At 43.5% G+C, this 19,475-nt stretch overlaps 7 non-coding genes across 7 annotated transcripts; all 7 read right to left on the reverse strand.

The window, feature by feature from the left end:
- Positions 1-831: 831 nt before the first annotated feature.
- Positions 832-1,022, reverse strand: LOC141192746 (U2 spliceosomal RNA). The gene has a single exon (XR_012266054.1). It is a non-coding gene; the product is annotated as a U2 spliceosomal RNA (small nuclear RNA).
- Positions 1,023-2,137: 1,115 nt separating this feature from the next.
- Positions 2,138-2,334, reverse strand: LOC141192573 (U2 spliceosomal RNA). Its single transcript, XR_012265941.1, has one exon. It is a non-coding gene; the product is annotated as a U2 spliceosomal RNA (small nuclear RNA).
- A 6,073-nt stretch (positions 2,335-8,407) lies between these two features.
- Positions 8,408-8,606, reverse strand: LOC141192556 (U2 spliceosomal RNA). Its single transcript, XR_012265928.1, has one exon. It is a non-coding gene; the product is annotated as a U2 spliceosomal RNA (small nuclear RNA).
- Positions 8,607-14,798: 6,192 nt separating this feature from the next.
- On the reverse strand, positions 14,799-14,989 carry LOC141192749 (U2 spliceosomal RNA). The gene has a single exon (XR_012266056.1). It is a non-coding gene; the product is annotated as a U2 spliceosomal RNA (small nuclear RNA).
- Positions 14,990-16,104: 1,115 nt separating this feature from the next.
- LOC141192750 (U2 spliceosomal RNA) lies at positions 16,105-16,295 on the reverse strand. Its single transcript, XR_012266057.1, has one exon. It is a non-coding gene; the product is annotated as a U2 spliceosomal RNA (small nuclear RNA).
- A 1,115-nt stretch (positions 16,296-17,410) lies between these two features.
- LOC141192751 (U2 spliceosomal RNA) lies at positions 17,411-17,601 on the reverse strand. The gene has a single exon (XR_012266058.1). It is a non-coding gene; the product is annotated as a U2 spliceosomal RNA (small nuclear RNA).
- A 1,115-nt stretch (positions 17,602-18,716) lies between these two features.
- Positions 18,717-18,907, reverse strand: LOC141192752 (U2 spliceosomal RNA). The gene has a single exon (XR_012266059.1). It is a non-coding gene; the product is annotated as a U2 spliceosomal RNA (small nuclear RNA).
- Between the last annotated feature and the right edge of the window lie 568 nt (positions 18,908-19,475).

Here is a 19,475-nt window from a genome sequence, read left to right on the forward strand (position 1 = left end):
GTCTACCCTTAGCAGGAGGGCTCCTGATTACATACCTCTCCTGCTGCTGCTGCTGCTGGCTGTCCAGCAGCAGACTGAAGGTGGCTGCTGCTGTGCACAGGTATATAAAGGCTCAGAGCCTATTATGAGACGCGCAGCCAGCGTTCCATTGCCACATTCCATCTACTGCAGGCAGGATACCTGGCTGGCTGAATGTCGCTGAGAAGCTCACAGAGACCGCCATAAGCAACAGTTTAACAGAATGCCACAGACTAATCAACCAAACTTTTTGGGTTGGGTTCTCTTTTATAGTCTGCAGGCATTAAATGAAAGAAGTCAGTGTTCCAGCAGAAGGAGACAACGTTTCAGAAAAGGCATTGTAGCAAACCAAAAAAGAAATTTTAAGCGCAGCAGAGTAACCAGCGCACATACCTGTTAGCTCAGGTGAGTTTAAAAGGCTGCTGTTGATAACAAGGGCATTTGCTAAATAGATGGTGTGTGTGCAACAATATACTGAAAGGTCAATTATATTGTGCAGCTTATCTCACCACCTGTAGTTATTTAGGAGAAAGCTCCAAAATGCTTGCCTAATATGTCTGTTTATCCAAAAGGAAGTAAAAAGGGAGAGCTAGAAAGATAGCATTGCATCACATTACATGGCAATGCAATGCACAGTTGCTGAAGTTGAACCAAAATGAGCTTGTAATCTGGCTTCTGCAACTTTGAACATGAAAAATCCAATGAGGAGAAGAAAAGCAAAGCCAAAGAGTCCATCCCAAAATCCGACAAACAAGCAAAATGAACAAAAAACATTGAATTCAATTCTTTCTGATTTTAGAAACTGCATTAAAGAAGGGGTGCACCGGTCCTGGAGATACTGCAATACCAGGTCAATGCGTGGAGTGGACAGAGCAAGCTCTTTTTCCATCTCCCTGTTCTAAAAATCCATTTAATATATGGTCCCCAGATAGGGGACGTATCAGATATTAAACTGATAAGAACAGATACTACACTTGATCTTAGCCAAAAGGCCGAGAAGCGATAACCAGAATTGGTTTCAAACTACGGAGCCACCCAAGGATCCTGAAAAGTCCATTTGTGGAGATGAGCTCCTGGACTCCCGTTAAGAAGACATGTTGTCAACCTCTAGATCCCTTACATGCCTGCACTTTTCGGCTTGCTGCTGCTGCAATCCACGCGTTTTAGATCTGCATAACTCCACATCTTTAAACACAGCACCTTCACCCCCTGCTGTTCCCACCCGCCTCAACACCGTTGGAAGGGAGGAGAACCAATTAAGGCGGGGGGTGGGGTGGAACGAGCAGCTGTCTACCCTTAGCAGGAGGGCTCCTGATTACATACCTCTCCTGCTGCTGCTGCTGCTGGCTGTCCAGCAGCAGACTGAAGGTGGCTGCTGCTGTGCACAGGTATATAAAGGCTCAGAGCCTATTATGACACGCGCAGCCAGCGTTCCATTGCCACATTCCATCTACTGCAGGCAGGATACCTGGCTGGCTGAATGTCGCTGAGAAGCTCACAGAGACCGCCATAAGCAACAGTTTAACAGAATGCCACAGACTAATCAACCAAACTTTTTGGGTTGGGTTCTCTTTTATAGTCTGCAGGCATTAAATGAAAGAAGTCAGTGTTCCAGCAGAAGGAGACAACGTTTCAGAAAAGGCATTGTAGCAAACCAAAAAAGAAATTTTAAGCGCAGCAGAGTAACCAGCGCACATACCTGTTAGCTCAGGTGAGTTTAAAAGGCTGCTGTTGATAACAAGGGCATTTGCTAAATAGATGGTGTGTGTGCAACAATATACTGAAAGGTCAATTATATTGTGCAGCTTATCTCACCACCTGTAGTTATTTAGGTGAAAGCTCCAAAATGCTTGCCTAATATGTCTGTTTATCCAAAAGGAAGTAAAAAGGGAGAGCTAGAAAGATAGCATTGCATCACATTACATGGCAATGCAATGCACAGTTGCTGAAGTTGAACCAAAATGAGCTTGTAATCTGGCTTCTGCAACTTTGAACATGAAAAATCCAATGAGGAGAAGAAAAGCAAAGCCAAAGAGTCCATCCCAAAATCCGACAAACAAGCAAAATGAACAAAAAACATTGAATTCAATTCTTTCTGATTTTAGAAACTGCATTAAAGAAGGGGTGCACCGGTCCTGGAGATACTGCAATACCAGGTCAATGCGTGGAGTGGACAGAGCAAGCTCTTTTTCCATCTCCCTGTTCTAAAAATCCATTTAATATATGGTCCCCAGATAGGGGACGTATCAGATATTAAACTGATAAGAACAGATTTTTTTTTTTTTTTTCCTCAGATTAAGACCCACATTAATTTATGCATCATAGCGCATATTCACATAACGGGTTCTCAAATCATCATTCGGAAAAACAAAAACAAAATCCCAAAAAACACAACCCTGCAATTAACTGTTACTTACTGTAAGAAGTCCAATGTGAAAAGTTCCAGAGTGCTTCTGCTGCTGTCTCACCATACTTCTTTTTATCCAATAAATAGGCATAAAACAGTCTAGCAAGAAAAATCTTTCTGCATTCCATGGGGGAAAAAACAATCTTTTTAAAAATCACCAAATTCCGAACGTCCCATAAAACCTCTTTATATATGACAAAAATAATCCAGCTTGCCCGCTTCCTTTGCGAGTACTTAAAATCTTGACCTATTAAAATCCTTTCAAAATCGAAACAATGAAAACCAACTAAAGCAACAAACATACGTGACAACAAGGTAAAAACTTTTTTAGCAAAAAAACAGTCCCAAAAAATATGCTGTATTGTTTCCACCTTATTGCAACCTTCCCTAGGACATAGTTCTTGAACCTTTATCCCCCGGACATTCAAAAAAGCCCTTGGTGGCAAGCATCCATGCAACGCCATCCAGGTTACATCCTTCTGTCTGTTGCTGATTCCACGCATGAAAAAAAGCTTCCACACCTGTCCAGACTGTGCATTATTACAAAACGGCACATCACATAACATCTCCTTCTTCTTAATACCTGAGACAATCAGTTTTTTGTCCGGTCTAACCATGGAGCTTATCCCATTTTGATCATAGAAGGACCTAAGCACCACATAAAAAAACGGTATCACAAACGAAACTGGTTTTCTTAAATCCTTCTCACACCAGCTCCATTTCTGGAAAAGCCGTCCTGCTAAATATTTGCACATGTCCGCAGTCCTGTTATTGCACTGGGATAATTTATAAATGTTCAAAAAATAATGCATTCTTAAAAATAAGTCAATGTTAGGAAAATCACAACCCCCATTTTCCACAGAACACATAACCATTCCTCTTCTTAGTTTCTCCATTTTGGATCCCCAAAAAAACACAAACAGTTTCCTTGTCACTCTCTTTGTCCAAAGCACAGCAGGTGGGAAAATCAAAGCAGTGTACAGCAGAAGCGGGAGAATCACAGACTTGATTACCAGCACTTTCCCTCTCAGCGACAGGTTCCTTAGTTTCCAAAAGTTCAACTTCTGATCCATTTTGTCTTCTAGAATCTTCAGGCTGCTTTTCCCTTTCAGTTCCTTCTCAAAGATGACACCAAGAACCTCAATTTCCTCCCTACTCTCCACTCCTGCCACGTTAACCTCAACCTGCCTCCCAAAGTTACAAAGCTGGCACTTTCCCCAATTCACCGCCATACCAGCCACACAACAAAAAATCCTTACGTGCAAATTCACTCTATTGAGATCCGCCTGTGAACCACAAGTAAAAACAATATCATCCATATAACTTAAAGACTTGACTGGACCCCCGGATCCCCCAGGAATAAAAACACCAGCCACACACTTGTCAACTTGCACACTTTTTAAAAGGGCCTCCACCACACAGATAAAAAGAATTGGTGACAGGGGACAACCCTGCCTAACTCCCGATAAAATATTAAAACTGGAACTCACATGCCCATTAACTAAAATCTGGCTACTGACCCCACAATAAAAACTCTTAATGACCATCAATAATTTATCCGGAACACCAAGGTGACTTAAAGCAGAGAACAAAAATCTATGTGATATTTTATCAAAGGCTTTCTCCAGGTCCACCGACTGTAACAAAAGAGCATTCTTATTCAAATTAGCCTGATAAATTAAGTCTCTTAGAAGCAGCAAATTATCTGAAATTTTCCTACCAGGCACTGCACATGCCTGATACTCCCCCACCATATCACCTATCACATCTGCCAGTCTACCAGCCACAATTTTAGAAATAATTTTGTAATCACTGTTTAACAATGTTATGGGCCTCCAATTTTTAATATCCCTCATGTCCCCTTTCTTATGAATCAGCGTAACAATCCCCCTACGCATAGAAACCGATAAAATCCCATGAGTAAAACCATATTGCACCACCCGTGAAAACTCCACACCTATAATATCCCAAAATCTAACATAAAATTCAGCAGGAAGACCATCACAGCCTGGCGTCTTGCCTTTCGCCAAGCCATCCACTGCCCGTCTAATTTCATCTTTCCCAACCTCCTCACTTAAAAACCCAATTTTCTCCTCAGGAATATTATTAGTTAATACTTTGCAATAATCATTAATTTCCGCATCACTGGCTCTACTATCGTTAGAGAAGAGTGTTTCATAAAAGGAAAGAATACTGCCAATCATCTCATCCCCAGATACCTCCCCTGCAGGAGAAAAAACAGACTTAAAAACCCCTTTAGGTTTAAAACATTTTTTAAAAAAGTATCTCGAACATTGCTCATTTTCCTCCATGTGCTTTATTTTTGCCTTAAACATAATAGTCTTCCCTTTTTCAATAAGTATCTTCTTCAGTTCGTCCTTCAAATCTGCAATCTCTTTATCCACCTCCATCCCCGCTCTCTTAAACTTATGGAGTACTTCCAATTTTGAAATAACAGCAGCATCATGATCCCTTTTGGCTTTCGCTCTCCTAAAACACACCCCTTTAAAATAACATGCAAATTTCTCCTTAGCCCAGTCCCACCACTCTAGCAAATCTTTAAAAAGGTGCTGTTCAGACACACAAGACAAAAACACTTTATTAAAACCAACCTTAACACTCTCCTCTTCCAGCAGGCTTACGTTCAGCTTCCAGAGTCCCTTTCCAAAAGCCAGGGACTCAGCTATACACAGATCTACCACTATCATCTTGTGGTCAGAAAAAGTCGTCGTCATCACGTGGTTGCACTTGGCCACCTTAATCCCTTCAGACATAAAAACATAGTCAATTCGGGAAACACTACGTCCACTATCTGATATGTATGTGAACTTATCACTTGGCCCAACCATCAGACCAGCATCCGTGTAGCGTAAATCCTGCACAATCTGATTTAAAATATTAGACGTAACATCAGTCCTACCTTCCGTAGAGCTCTTACGATCTTTTGCGGATCTGACACAATTAAAATCTCCAGCCACTATAGTGAAGTCTCTGCCTGGTAAAAACAACTTTAGAGACTCCAAAAACCCAACTCTTGCTTGTTTATCAGCAGGGGCATAAACATTAAAAACCCGTACCCGCTGACCTAAAAAATCCACTAATAAAAACAAACATCTCCCAGGTATGATTACTTTAAACTCTAAAACCTTTAGACTGGAATTACACAGTAAAATGCCCACCCCTTCATTCCTGTTTTCTGAGCATGGGGACCAAAAAGATTGCCCCTTATTCCACTCACTCTCATGCGGGGCAGATTTAATTACACATTCCTGCAGACAGACAATATCTGCATTCACACTCTCAATGTACTCCAGTATCCCTGCTCTCCTACAAGCAGAACCAATCCCTCGTACATTCAGAGAAGCAACACACAACGCCATCATAACAACAGGAAAAAATCTCCACCATACCCGATCCATCATGAACCAGGAGAAAACCCACTCCTGTCACCCACTTTTCTACGTATATCAGGCGACTCAGAACTCGAGTCCCTGTTAGAATAACCTGGTCTTAGGGAGACTGGATCTTCCTGCCCCCCAGACCAACACCCCTCCACCTTACTTCTTTTAATCACGGAGGCATAACTCTCCTCCTTGCCATCATCTTCCTCCTCATTTTCACTCCAATCACTGTTAACCCTATCACGCTGCTGAGGGGTTATAGTTCCATCCGAATCAGAATCCTCCTCCTCCAAAACCTCCATTTCCTCACCCCCATCTCTTCCCAAAACAGGATTCACTGACTCCGCCATATTAGACAAATCCATCCCATCACCCGGGCCATGCACATCAGCTACTTTGTTTATTACTTCCAGCCCCTCCCTCAAACCAACTTTCTTCTGGCTCCGCCCCTTTTCCTCCATCTTGGGCACCGCATGGTCTCTTCCCCTACCACCATCTTGTTTTTGGCTTTCCCCCTCTGAGTCTGAGCCTTCGCCCTCCTCCCCACTTTCCTGCCGAGTCTTCTTCTGCCTCTCTTCAGCGTCCACCTGTGACCTAGGAATCTGAGCCCACAATCTACATTTCCTTGCAAGGTGATCTGCATGTCCACACAAATCACACACCTTATTCATTGGGCAACCACTTGCAACATGCCCAGATTTCCCACAACCTCTACAAACATCACCTTGCACTGGACAATCCTTCTGAACATGTCCAAACTCATGACACTTCCTACAATATTCCATCTGTCCATTATAAAAACAAAATCCCCTTTCTCCTCCGATAGAAAACTGTGCAGGAATGCTCTTGGCACCCCCAATAGCTCTATCATCCGGTCTCAGTTTTACAACATATCTCCTCTTGCCATTTAGATAATTGTATTTGTTCTTCATTCTTCCCAAAAATTTAACCTCACTACAATACCGAGCTAAAAAATTGGAAACAGTCTCATCCGGAACTTTAGGGTTATACATGTGCACAACCACATACTTATATGTCTGCTGGAACAGAGGTTCCAGTGCAATAAACTCTAGGCATTTCAATTCCTTTTCTTCCTTCATTCGTACCAACTCCATGTAGACTCTCTGGCAAATACTCAAAGAAACAAAAGTGATATCATAAATTCCTTGTTTCTGAAAATCCTGCAGTGCCAATACATCCGTTACCTTCAAGCCATTAATGTTCTTCAAGACATCAACGCAAACTTGGTCCAAACCGATTTCTCCTTCATGACCTGCAGCCACCTTCAGACGGACCGAGTCCTCTAATCCACGTGTTTTCTCCACCATTTTTACAGCAGATAAACACAATCGCCGCTCAATCGCACACTAGGGCCCCACAAGGGGGAACCCCAGTCACAACTGCCCTACAAACAACACCAGCAGCAGAAAACCACCACTGATCTTGCCAAAAGGCCGAGAAGCGATAAACAGAATTGGTTTCAAACTACGGAGCCACCCAAGGATCCTGAAAAGTCCATTTGTGGAGATGAGCTCCTGGACTCCCGTTAAGAAGACATGTTGTCAACCTCTAGATCCCTTACATGCCTGCACTTTTCGGCTTGCTGCTGCTGCAATCCACGCGTTTTAGATCTGCATAACTCCACCTCTTTAAACACAGCACCTTCACCCCCTGCTGTTCCCACCCGCCTCAACACCGTTGGAAGGGAGGAGAACCAATTAAGGCGGGGGGTGGGGTGGAACGAGCAGCTGTCTACCCTTAGCAGGAGGGCTCCTGATTACATACCTCTCCTGCTGCTGCTGCTGCTGGCTGTCCAGCAGCAGACTGAAGGTGGCTGCTGCTGTGCACAGGTATATAAAGGCTCAGAGCCTATTATGACACGCGCAGCCAGCGTTCCATTGCCACATTCCATCTACTGCAGGCAGGATACCTGGCTGGCTGAATGTCGCTGAGAAGCTCACAGAGACCGCCATAAGCAACAGTTTAACAGAATGCCACAGACTAATCAACCAAACTTTTTGGGTTGGGTTCTCTTTTATAGTCTGCAGGCATTAAATGAAAGAAGTCAGTGTTCCAGCAGAAGGAGACAACGTTTCAGAAAAGGCATTGTAGCAAACCAAAAAAGAAATTTTAAGCGCAGCAGAGTAACCAGCGCACATACCTGTTAGCTCAGGTGAGTTTAAAAGGCTGCTGTTGATAACAAGGGCATTTGCTAAATAGATGGTGTGTGTGCAACAATATACTGAAAGGTCAATTATATTGTGCAGCTTATCTCACCACCTGTAGTTATTTAGGTGAAAGCTCCAAAATGCTTGCCTAATATGTCTGTTTATCCAAAAGGAAGTAAAAAGGGAGAGCTAGAAAGATAGCATTGCATCACATTACATGGCAATGCAATGCACAGTTGCTGAAGTTGAACCAAAATGAGCTTGTAATCTGGCTTCTGCAACTTTGAACATGAAAAATCCAATGAGGAGAAGAAAAGCAAAGCCAAAGAGTCCATCCCAAAATCCGACAAACAAGCAAAATGAACAAAAAACATTGAATTCAATTCTTTCTGATTTTAGAAACTGCATTAAAGAAGGGGTGCACCGGTCCTGGAGATACTGCAATACCAGGTCAATGCGTGGAGTGGACAGAGCAAGCTCTTTTTCCATCTCCCTGTTCTAAAAATCCATTTAATATATGGTCCCCAGATAGGGGACGTATCAGATATTAAACTGATAAGAACAGATTTTTTTTTTTTTTTTTTTTTTTTTTTTTTTTTAACCAAATCAGATAGGCCGGAGCATAAGCTCAATCAAATCGACTTACAAAAGCCTTTCATTGACACTTAGCCTTTCATCACACTTGGTATATAATCAAAAATAAAACCAAACCTTATCGTCAGGTACATTATACACTACTAATTAAACTTTACCAAAAACCTCCACTTTTTAAACTTCCAGATCCCTTCAGCATCTATAATACTTCCACGTTCCTGATCCCAGAGGTATATTACATACATACGTGACAGAATCAATCTCAAACATTCGTTAACTGACATTTTCTTCCTTTTAAAAACTAACAAATTCCTCGCATCCCACAAACTTTCAATTACACACACCACCAACAACCATAAAATCCTATCCTTAATTCTACTACATGCACCCATCCCAAACATAGCAAGTTTCCAATTAACATACTTTACACCCACCAATTCCTTGCAAAGTCCCCCTATACCCTTCCATACATCATATGCAAAATCACAATCCCATACCATATGTCTAACATGCTCTCTCAAACCACATCCATCCCTCGGGCATACCTCAGATTTAACTAAATCCCTCTTCTTTTGCACATCTCTAACAGGCAAAATGTCATGCAATATCATCCAAGCGATATCTCTCTGTCTGTTAGTCACACCATCTATACTTAATTTTCTCCACATCTCGGTTACTTCCTCCCCTCTCAACCCATTGATATTACATACCACCTCACGCTCACGCACCATCCTAATGACTTTCTTCTTTTGCCTAAAATCACTCATGTTAACGGACAACAAATCATACTTCCTTACAAATTTCTCAACACAACCATACCATACAGGACACTTAAAAGCAACAGGCACTCTAGCATCCCTTTTGACCCACTTTAAGCCATAAAGCATCCATCCAGCCGAATACTTCATCATATAAGCACACTTATTACTTTTCCCTAGAACCACCACCACCATTTTCACGTAACTAATCCCTAAAAAGAAATCAATATTTGGAAAATCCAAACCACCATTTACACATAACTTATAGACATATTCCCGTTTCAATTTCTCCATGCGACTTCCCCAAAGAAAATTAAAGATGAATTTCTCAGTTTTCCTAATTTTCTTAAAAGCAGCAGGATATACATTCGCAACAAACAACAAAATAGGCAAAATAACCGCCTTAATAATCAGAACTTTCCCAGTCAGAGTTAATTCTCTCATTCGCCAAAAATTCAACTTGCGCACCACTCTCACCCCACAATCTTCCCAACTCTCATTTCCTTTCAAATCATCATTAAACTTAATCCCAAGCACCTTTATTGCACCATCCTCACACCTCACACCATCCATCCGTACATTCCTCTCACCAAAACATTTAAAGGAACTCTTAGTCCAATTGACCTTAAAAGCTGAGACACTACAAAACAAACTTAATATCAACCTTGCCCTACTCATCGCAGCCATATTCCCACTCACAATCACTACATCATCCATGTAACCTAGAATTCTCACATCCTTTCCATTACTCCCAGGAATCATCACACCTCTCATAACCTTATCCTTCCTAACCATACACATCAACACTTCAATCACACTAATAAACAAAAAAGGGGACATAGGGCACCCCTGACGCACTCCTGATTTAATTCTCACTTTCTCACTCAACCACCCATTCACCAAAAATTCACTTGAAACATTACAATACAAACTCCTAACACAGTTTCCAAAATTCCTGGAATAACCTATCTTAGACAAAACCTTAAACATAAAGCTATGTGACACACGGTCAAAAGCTTTTTCAAAATCAACCGAAAACAACAAACATTTCTGCTTACGACTCATACAATCCCCAATCACATCACGCAACAACACCAAATTTTCAGTCATACTTCTCCCAGGCACTGCACACACTTGATCTTCATCCACCACACCGCCAATCACTTCCCGCATCCGGCTAGCCAACAATTTACTAAACACCTTATAGTCTGCATTCAAAAGGGTGATTGGCCTCCAATTCCCCAAATCCTTTTTATCACCTTTCTTATGAACCAAAACCACCACCCCATCTCTCATAGATTCACTCAACATATTCTCCGTGAACATATACTGGCACACCTCCAATAAGTCATTTCCCATCGTGTCCCATTCCTTAACATATAACTCCACGGGCAGTCCATCCTTCCCAGGTGTTTTATTCTTACTCGCAGACATCACCACTTTTTTAACTTCATCCAACACAATTACATCATCCAATATTTCACGTTCATCCTCACCCAAACAACCTTCTAAACACCCCAAAGCATCAGTCAACATCCTATCATCAACCCATTTTTCCCCATACAACTCCTTATAAAACAACACCACCTCCTGCATCACATCCTTCCCACTCACACACACCCCATCACCATTCACCACCTCATCCATATCTACTTTCTTCCCAAAAACTTTTTTGAAAAAAAACCTTGTGCATTTCTCATTTTTCTCCAAATGTTCAATCTTAGAACGGTAAATAATTTCTTTCCCTTTACCCTCAATATATTTCTTAATCTCTTCTTTCACTTGACACATCAAAACATCCACATCCACTCCAATCATCCTTAACATCCTCAGCCACTCCAGTCTAGAGCTTAAATCATTAAATTTTGCTCTATTCATTGCTGCTTTCCTCCTGCCCCTTTTTCTAAAGAAAAAAACAATCTCACTCTTCATCCAGTCCCACCACTCAAGCACATTCCTGAAATCACTTTTTTTATCCCTCCACCTAACATACATTCGCCTAAAATCACGCATGATCCTATTATCTTCCAGCAAACGCACATTAAGTTTCCACACGCCACCACCATATACAAAGGAAATCTTACCTTCTAGACGTGCCCTCAAACACACATGGTCAGAGAAGGGAACATCTTCCTGCTGGAAATTCCTACAAATAACATTTTGTGAAGAAAAGAAGATACGGTCTATTCTAGACTCTATGCCTCCCCTGTCGGCCTTATAGGTCGCAGGAGGTGGATTACCTAAAAAAACTTCCGCAGCATCCTGTAAGGAAAAATCCGCCACAAGACTCTTGAGTCTTTTACCTGTAACATCCATCTTATCCCCCTCCGTCACACAATTGAAATCTCCAACAAAAATTATTGGCATTTTGCCAGATAAAAAAAAACATAATTTCTCAAAAATTTCCAGCCTCTCCCCTTTATCTATTGGTGCATACATATTTACCACCCTAACCCTCCACCCCCTACAATTTAACTCACATATTACACACCTCCCCGCCTCCACCACCATGTAACTTTCTATCTTAACACTATAACCCTTCACCAAAACACCTACCCCACAATTTTTATTACATACAGAACCAGACCACACACTTTGACCTAAAGGCCATGCATTTTCACTTAAGGGATCGGAGATCCCACACTCCTGGACACAGTATACGTCCGCATCCAAGTTGCTCAAGTAGTCCAAAATTGCCACTCTTCTCGACTCAGATTTAATCAGCCGAACATTTAGCGACAAGATGCTGAGAGCAACTTGGGCACCCATCTATTAATTTGATGTGGCAGGTCACGACAACATGCCCACCTGTACATCATCCTAACCCTTCTGGGGGTAGGACGCTGGACGTGCAGATATCGTAGTTTGTGCCTTCCCCCAAAAAAGACACATCTTGGGGATCGGATGCAGTAGGGTACACCCGGGCTGGACTCACACTGCAGTCACTTAAAGGGGAAAAGGATGGCTCAGTTTTCTTCTTTTTCTTCACTGAAGCGCCTCCATCTTCATCTGAACAATAATCCCGCCGCTGGGGGTCAAAGTCCCCCTGACCTCCCTCCTCCTCAAGGTCAGAAACGACATCGCTCCAGGCCACATGCGGTGTTCTGGTCAGATCAGACTCCTCTTCCCCCTGCAATGTAACCATCATGTCTGGAATTTCAGCCTCCAGATCCTCCACCGGGGCCACTTCCATGCCTATACGATCATCAGTTATCGTCTCAGACTCACTGACATCTGAAGCCACAGACGCGGCCCTCTGCACCGGTGGCTCAGGTGCCAGCTCCATATTTCCTCTTACATTCACACGAACCAGTTCTGGAAAAGCAACCCGAGCCTCCTCCTCATCCAGGAAAGCCAGAGTAGATATCGGAGCAGTCGGAGTTGGAGCAGTCGGAGTTGTAGCTGTGGGTGCAGGAGATTCATTTCTTCTCCTTCCCCTTCCCGCTGCCCCCGCATATGAACCAGGATGGAATATACAGTCTCTGAAGGCATGCCCCTTCTCTCCGCAGAGGTTACAGACTATTTCATTTTTGCAATTATTGGAAGAATGACCCACCTCATTGCACTTCCTGCAAATAATCTGTCTGATGTCGCATGCTTCCTGAGTATGGCCATACCTCCTACAATGACGACAAAACCTGGGCGCATTGGGGAAGAACAGGTAACCCCGCTCACTCCCAATGGAAAAATTTGATGGAGGATAATGTATACCCCCTGGTTCATCAGGACTTTCCCGGAACTTGACCATGAAACGATATTTACCGGTCCATAGTTCCTCCTCATTCATGACTTTTACTGCCACCTTGGTAATATAGCAGTGCCTATTTAGAAAGGCATAAATCAAAGCCAAGTCCACATGTGGGTTGTACATGAAAACAGTCAGAGGTACCTCTTTGGAGCAATACAAGATGACAAAAGTCAGCCCATCCAAATATTGATTGTCCAGATTCTTTTTCAAACAATCATAGAAATTGTTGCAAACAGCCATAGAAGTAAATACAAGATTATACTTGCTTTTGAATTGCTGGAGGCACAAGATTTCTTCCTTCTTCACTTCAAGGAGTCCAAACAAAATCTCCTTCACCACGAAGCTGAGGGTAAAGATTCCTTCTTTGCCTTCTTCCACATCAATCTGGATTCCAAACTTCACTCGAGCCTCACCGGGCCCAGCGTATCGAATGCGTCCCATTATCGCTAGTCGTGTCTACTGGCCAACTCCTTATAGCAGCAAGTGGCTTAAGCCATAAAATGGCGATGCCACAGGGCCAAGAGTTAACGCACAGACAGCCAAATGACTAGACCCATTACAGATCTGAGCCAAAAGGCCGAGAAGCGATAACCAGAATTGGTTTCAAACTACGGAGCCACCCAAGGATCCTGAAAAGTCCATTTGTGGAGATGAGCTCCTGGACTCCCGTTAAGAAGACATGTTGTCAACCTCTAGATCCCTTACATGCCTGCACTTTTCGGCTTGCTGCTGCTGCAATCCACGCGTTTTAGATCTGCATAACTCCACCTCTTTAAACACAGCACCTTCACCCCCTGCTGTTCCCACCCGCCTCAACACCGTTGGAAGGGAGGAGAACCAATTAAGGCGGGGGGTGGGGTGGAACGAGCAGCTGTCTACCCTTAGCAGGAGGGCTCCTGATTACATACCTCTCCTGCTGCTGCTGCTGCTGGCTGTCCAGCAGCAGACTGAAGGTGGCTGCTGCTGTGCACAGGTATATAAAGGCTCAGAGCCTATTATGACACGCGCAGCCAGCGTTCCATTGCCACATTCCATCTACTGCAGGCAGGATACCTGGCTGGCTGAATGTCGCTGAGAAGCTCACAGAGACCGCCATAAGCAACAGTTTAACAGAATGCCACAGACTAATCAACCAAACTTTTTGGGTTGGGTTCTCTTTTATAGTCTGCAGGCATTAAATGAAAGAAGTCAGTGTTCCAGCAGAAGGAGACAACGTTTCAGAAAAGGCATTGTAGCAAACCAAAAAAGAAATTTTAAGCGCAGCAGAGTAACCAGCGCACATACCTGTTAGCTCAGGTGAGTTTAAAAGGCTGCTGTTGATAACAAGGGCATTTGCTAAATAGATGGTGTGTGTGCAACAATATACTGAAAGGTCAATTATATTGTGCAGCTTATCTCACCACCTGTAGTTATTTAGGTGAAAGCTCCAAAATGCTTGCCTAATATGTCTGTTTATCCAAAAGGAAGTAAAAAGGGAGAGCTAGAAAGATAGCATTGCATCACATTACATGGCAATGCAATGCACAGTTGCTGAAGTTGAACCAAAATGAGCTTGTAATCTGGCTTCTGCAACTTTGAACATGAAAAATCCAATGAGGAGAAGAAAAGCAAAGCCAAAGAGTCCATCCCAAAATCCGACAAACAAGCAAAATGAACAAAAAACATTGAATTCAATTCTTTCTGATTTTAGAAACTGCATTAAAGAAGGGGTGCACCGGTCCTGGAGATACTGCAATACCAGGTCAATGCGTGGAGTGGACAGAGCAAGCTCTTTTTCCATCTCCCTGTTCTAAAAATCCATTTAATATATGGTCCCCAGATAGGGGACGTATCAGATATTAAACTGATAAGAACAGATACTACACTTGATCTTAGCCAAAAGGCCGAGAAGCGATAACCAGAATTGGTTTCAAACTACGGAGCCACCCAAGGATCCTGAAAAGTCCATTTGTGGAGATGAGCTCCTGGACTCCCGTTAAGAAGACATGTTGTCAACCTCTAGATCCCTTACATGCCTGCACTTTTCGGCTTGCTGCTGCTGCAATCCACGCGTTTTAGATCTGCATAACTCCACCTCTTTAAACACAGCACCTTCACCCCCTGCTGTTCCCACCCGCCTCAACACCGTTGGAAGGGAGGAGAACCAATTAAGGCGGGGGGTGGGGTGGAACGAGCAGCTGTCTACCCTTAGCAGGAGGGCTCCTGATTACATACCTCTCCTGCTGCTGCTGCTGCTGGCTGTCCAGCAGCAGACTGAAGGTGGCTGCTGCTGTGCACAGGTATATAAAGGCTCAGAGCCTATTATGACACGCGCAGCCAGCGTTCCATTGCCACATTCCATCTACTGCAGGCAGGATACCTGGCTGGCTGAATGTCGCTGAGAAGCTCACAGAGACCGCCATAAGCAACAGTTTAACAGAATGCCACAGACTAATCAACCAAACTTTTTGGGTTGGGTTCTCTTTTATAGTCTGCAGGCATTAAATGAAAGAAGTCAGTGTTCCAGCAGAAGGAGACAACGTTTCAGAAAAGGCATTGTAGCAAACCAAAAAAGAAATTTTAAGCGCAGCAGAGTAACCAGCGCACATACCTGTTAGCTCAGGTGAGTTTAAAAGGCTGCTGTTGATAACAAGGGCATTTGCTAAATAGATGGTGTGTGTGCAACAATATACTGAAAGGTCAATTATATTGTGCAGCTTATCTCACCACCTGTAGTTATTTAGGTGAAAGCTCCAAAATGCTTGCCTAATATGTCTGTTTATCCAAAAGGAAGTAAAAAGGGAGAGCTAGAAAGATAGCATTGCATCACATTACATGGCAATGCAATGCACAGTTGCTGAAGTTGAACCAAAATGAGCTTGTAATCTGGCTTCTGCAACTTTGAACATGAAAAATCCAATGAGGAGAAGAAAAGCAAAGCCAAAAAGTCCATCCCAAAATCCGACAAACAAGCAAAATGAACAAAAAACATTGAATTCAATTCTTTCTGATTTTAGAAACTGCATTAAAGAAGGGGTGCACCGGTCCTGGAGATACTGCAATACCAGGTCAATGCGTGGAGTGGACAGAGCAAGCTCTTTTTCCATCTCCCTGTTCTAAAAATCCATTTAATATATGGTCCCCAGATAGGGGACGTATCAGATATTAAACTGATAAGAACAGATACTACACTTGATCTTAGCCAAAAGGCCGAGAAGCGATAACCAGAATTGGTTTCAAATTACGGAGCCACCCAAGGATCCTGAAAAGTCCATTTGTGGAGATGAGCTCCTGGACTCCCGTTAAGAAGACATGTTGTCAACCTCTAGATCCCTTACATGCCTGCACTTTTCGGCTTGCTGCTGCTGCAATCCACGCGTTTTAGATCTGCATAACTCCACCTCTTTAAACACAGCACCTTCACCCCCTGCTGTTCCCACCCGCCTCAACACCGTTGGAAGGGAGGAGAACCAATTAAGGCGGGGGGTGGGGTGGAACGAGCAGCTGTCTACCCTTAGCAGGAGGGCTCCTGATTACATACCTCTCCTGCTGCTGCTGCTGCTGGCTGTCCAGCAGCAGACTGAAGGTGGCTGCTGCTGTGCACAGGTATATAAAGGCTCAGAGCCTATTATGACACGCGCAGCCAGCGTTCCATTGCCACATTCCATCTACTGCAGGCAGGATACCTGGCTGGCTGAATGTCGCTGAGAAGCTCACAGAGACCGCCATAAGCAACAGTTTAACAGAATGCCACAGACTAATCAACCAAACTTTTTGGGTTGGGTTCTCTTTTATAGTCTGCAGGCATTAAATGAAAGAAGTCAGTGTTCCAGCAGAAGGAGACAACGTTTCAGAAAAGGCATTGTAGCAAACCAAAAAAGAAATTTTAAGCGCAGCAGAGTAACCAGCGCACATACCTGTTAGCTCAGGTGAGTTTAAAAGGCTGCTGTTGATAACAAGGGCATTTGCTAAATAGATGGTGTGTGTGCAACAATATACTGAAAGGTCAATTATATTGTGCAGCTTATCTCACCACCTGTAGTTATTTAGGTGAAAGCTCCAAAATGCTTGCCTAATATGTCTGTTTATCCAAAAGGAAGTAAAAAGGGAGAGCTAGAAAGATAGCATTGCATCACATTACATGGCAATGCAATGCACAGTTGCTGAAGTTGAACCAAAATGAGCTTGTAATCTGGCTTCTGCAACTTTGAACATGAAAAATCCAATGAGGAGAAGAAAAGCAAAGCCAAAAAGTCCATCCCAAAATCCGACAAACAAGCAAAATGAACAAAAAACATTGAATTCAATTCTTTCTGATTTTAGAAACTGCATTAAAGAAGGGGTGCACCGGTCCTGGAGATACTGCAATACCAGGTCAATGCGTGGAGTGGACAGAGCAAGCTCTTTTTCCATCTCCCTGTTCTAAAAATCCATTTAATATATGGTCCCCAGATAGGGGACGTATCAGATATTAAACTGATAAGAACAGATACTACACTTGATCTTAGCCAAAAGGCCGAGAAGCGATAACCAGAATTGGTTTCAAATTACGGAGCCACCCAAGGATCCTGAAAAGTCCATTTGTGGAGATGAGCTCCTGGACTCCCGTTAAGAAGACATGTTGTCAACCTCTAGATCCCTTACATGCCTGCACTTTTCGGCTTGCTGCTGCTGCAATCCACGCGTTTTAGATCTGCATAACTCCACCTCTTTAAACACAGCACCTTCACCCCCTGCTGTTCCCACCCGCCTCAACACCGTTGGAAGGGAGGAGAACCAATTAAGGCGGGGGGTGGGGTGGAACGAGCAGCTGTCTACCCTTAGCAGGAGGGCTCCTGATTACATACCTCTCCTGCTGCTGCTGCTGCTGGCTGTCCAGCAGCAGACTGAAGGTGGCTGCTGCTGTGCACAGGTATATAAAGGCTCAGAGCCTATTATGACACGCGCAGCCAGCGTTCCATTGCCACATTCCATCTACTGCAGGCAGGATACCTGGCTGGCTGAATGTCGCTGAGAAGCTCACAGAGACCGCCATAAGCAACAGTTTAACAGAATGCCACAGACTAATCAACCAAACTTTTTGGGTTGGGTTCTCTTTTATAGTCTGCAGGCATTAAATGAAAGAAGTCAGTGTTCCAGCAGAAGGAGACAACGTTTCAGAAAAGGCATTGTAGCAAACCAAAAAAGAAATTTTAAGCGCAGCAGAGTAACCAGCGCACATACCTGTTAGCTCAGGTGAGTTTAAAAGGCTGCTGTTGATAACAAGGGCATTTGCTAAATAGATGGTGTGTGTGCAACAATATACTGAAAGGTCAATTATATTGTGCAGCTTATCTCACCACCTGTAGTTATTTAGGTGAAAGCTCCAAAATGCTTGCCTAATATGTCTGTTTATCCAAAAGGAAGTAAAAAGGGAGAGCTAGAAAGATAGCATTGCATCACATTACATGGCAATGCAATGCACAGTTGCTGAAGTTGAACCAAAATGAGCTTGTAATCTGGCTTCTGCAACTTTGAACATGAAAAATCCAATGAGGAGAAGAAAAGCAAAGCCAAAAAGTCCATCCCAAAATCCGACAAACAAGCAAAATGAACAAAAAACATTGAATTCAATTCTTTCTGATTTTAGAAACTGCATTAAAGAAGGGGTGCACCGGTCCTGGAGATACTGCAATACCAGGTCAATGCGTGGAGTGGACAGAGCAAGCTCTTTTTCCATCTCCCTGTTCTAAAAATCCATTTAATATATGGTCCCCAGATAGGGGACGTATCAGATATTAAACTGATAAGAACAGATACTACACTTGATCTTAGCCAAAAGGCCGAGAAGCGATAACCAGAATTGGTTTCAAACTACGGAGCCACCCAAGGATCCTGAAAAGTCCATTTGTGGAGATGAGCTCCTGGACTCCCGTTAAGAAGACATGTTGTCAACCTCTAGATCCCTTACATGCCTGCACTTTTCGGCTTGCTGCTGCTGCAATCCACGCGTTTTAGATCTGCATAACTCCACCTCTTTAAACACAGCACCTTCACCCCCTGCTGTTCCCACCCGCCTCAACACCGTTGGAAGGGAGGAGAACCAATTAAGGCGGGGGGTGGGGTGGAACGAGCAGCTGTCTACCCTTAGCAGGAGGGCTCCTGATTACATACCTCTCCTGCTGCTGCTGCTGCTGGCTGTCCAGCAGCAGACTGAAGGTGGCTGCTGCTGTGCACAGGTATATAAAGGCTCAGAGCCTATTATGACACGCGCAGCCAGCGTTCCATTGCCACATTCCATCTACTGCAGGCAGGATACCTGGCTGGCTGAATGTCGCTGAGACGCTCACAGAGACCGCCATAAGCAACAGTTTAACAGAATGCCACAGACTAATCAACCAAACTTTTTGGGTTGGGTTCTCT

This window comes from Phyllobates terribilis, unplaced genomic scaffold (genome assembly GCF_046119375.1).
Source record: "Phyllobates terribilis strain yellow unplaced genomic scaffold, ASM4611937v1 Scaffold_63__1_contigs__length_7903474, whole genome shotgun sequence".
NCBI lineage: Eukaryota > Metazoa > Chordata > Amphibia > Anura > Dendrobatidae > Phyllobates > Phyllobates terribilis.